The sequence below is a fragment of the Micromesistius poutassou genome (assembly GCF_964030765.1).
Source record: "Micromesistius poutassou genome assembly, chromosome: 11".
Lineage (NCBI taxonomy): Eukaryota > Metazoa > Chordata > Actinopteri > Gadiformes > Gadidae > Micromesistius > Micromesistius poutassou.
In genome coordinates, this window is record NC_140281.1 from 1757372 (window position 1) to 1759871 (window position 2500).

At 46.4% G+C, this 2500-nt stretch overlaps 1 protein-coding gene across 1 annotated transcript in view; it reads right to left on the reverse strand.

The window, feature by feature from the left end:
• Nucleotides 1-2500, reverse strand: part of cUnh8orf34 (chromosome Un C8orf34 homolog) — a gene marked incomplete at both ends in the record, with an annotated part of 58963 nt that overhangs the window by 11062 nt on the left and 45401 nt on the right. The window lies entirely within an intron of this gene.

A 2500-nucleotide genomic window follows, 5' to 3' on the forward strand; every position in this document is an offset into this window, starting at 1 on the left:
GGAGGGGGGGGGGTGGGGAGAGAGAGAGAGAGAGAGAGAGAGAGCGAGAGGGAGGGAGGGAGAAGGAGAGAAAGTCGCATTAAAGGAACGACCCTTCTATTAACGCTCTATATCATTTCCAGCTTGTGTTAAAAAAAAAAAAAAAGAAAATAATCTGAAAACAGTCTGAGCCCATATCTGTAGTATAAGTAAGAAGCAGCGATCGCTCTGTTTTTACGGGGAGTTACGAAAACAGCGTAAACCGCAGGGTGAAGATGAAAGCGCGGTGGCGTCGGGTTGGGTCTCGCTGGTAATTGCGCCGCGCGGGTTTCTGTCAGTAGTGGTGGCAACATACTTGGTAGCGGCGTAAATGAGTCTGTACGGAGTTCTGCTACACCCGTCTGCTGGCAGAGGGCCTAGCGGCAGCCAGGGTGACACAAGCAGTGGAGGGGGGGGGGGGGGGGGGGGTGGAGGGGGGACAATAAATCATGCCTGGAATGGCAGATCATTAGGGTTGACACTGCATTACATACAGACTATAGCTATCGTGTTCGATAGAAAATGCAGAGCGCAATCGGGCTAGTCTAATGACGCTCACTGATTGCTGCCAGATCGAGACATTCTGATGTTTGTGGTTTATGAGGTTTTCCAGAGAAGGAGATGGTTGAAATGTGTTGCTCATGTTGTCATTGAAGTGTATACATAATATTAAAGCCTCATTTTTGTCTGTGATTTATTGAGACTTATATATGATACTATATATAATACTTATGACGAAAAAACTACTTTGGTTTCTGATTGCTATCACTGTCAAACCTTGATCATGCAGCACTAGAAGCGTTTGCTAGTTTGCTAGTTCGATCCCCTGCTGGGTCTCCTCCTAGCTGAATGTAGAAGTGTCCCTGAGCAAGACACCTACTCTAACTCTAACCGACAAGCTGGGTCTCCCTGCATGGCTGACACCGCCGTGGGTGTGTGAATGTATGTATGAATGGGTGAATGTGAGGCAATAATTGCAAAACGCTGTGAGTGACTGGTGCTTAGAGAATTGCTTAGAACTGCAGTCCATTTATCCTTTACCACTTTGATTTCACACACTACTTTGATTTGTTCTCAGCCTCCCCTGGCCCCAGTCAATTTGAGTCTTAACAAGGTTCCCATGTGATCCATCTATCATACACAACCTATTTCAATTACAACCCTTCCACTTAAAGAATACGTACAATACCTGAGAAAAAACACTACATCGCCCAACATACTTATAGGAGCCCGAGAAATCACAATTTCGATACAGAGAACCGGCTCTGAAAATAGGAGAATCCGATTGGATGGGCCGCAGTCTTGGTTGGACATGGAGGGCCGGACCATGAAGGCCCGTCGGACCGGAGCGCTATCCGGGCTGCAAGCAAGCCTGCCAGCGACGCGAGGCGCTCTGTGGCGGGGCGACCACAACGCCACGGCTCGCCCCGTAATTACAGCCCTGCTAGACAGTCTGTGGGTGGGTAGAAAACATTACACCACACCCCGTCATCCCGCCCCCCCCCCCCCCCCCGCCACCAGCCACCCGCCACCCGCCACCAGCACCGCCAGCATGTTGTTCTATCTTCTTATGGCGGTGTCTGCCCCGTATCCACAACGTGACATCATTAGCGTTTTGTGAGGGGTGGAGTGGGGGTCCGAATGTGCTGCAGAACGTGGTGAATAGAACAGCTTCAAGGGGCTCAAGGCATGCTGCAAGTTGAAATGTGTGCGATGTGTGTGTGTGTGCAATGTGTGTGTGTAATGTATGTGTGTAATGTAATTGTGAAATGTATGTGTGTATCGTATATATGTATGCGTGTATTGTATGTGTGTATTGTATGTGTGTGTTGTATGTGTGTAATGTATGTGTGTAATGTCTGTGTCCTGGGTCTGACCACCTCAGATTGGCCCGTCTCTTGATGAAGTCCAGCAGCTGACATGAGCAAAGCCTTCCAACACTGTCCGCTAAGAAGTTACATTTGGATGTGCTAATTATTCTTTTGGATGATGATGCTGCAATTAGCGCATGTCTGACCGTATGAACACGTGTGACCTGAATGTTTCACTTCAGCACTATCACTATGAGTACAGAATCATTTGAAGAAAATATATTTGGTTTGTGTGCAGTGTTCAAGGGAACATAATTGCATAATGGTTAAATCTTGATCATGCAAAAGCAAATCATACAAATCTGGGTTGAAACTTCTTTATCTATGTAATGATACTTTCATTCAAACGTACAGTGAGTACAGATACGATCCAGAGAGATGTGGCATCTGTTAATACCTTACAATCATGGATGTTCACAGGTAGACTGAAGAAACTGAATGGACCAAACTCATTCCATTCCTCTCTTCCCACACCCTAAATCTTATCAGCAAACGCAGTTTTTCTTTTGGAGCTTGCATGCGTCCATAGATTGTGAACTGTAATCAGGACCATATCAACTTTTGACATGTTGATGCTCATAGCTTATATAGTTTATACAGACCGCTACACA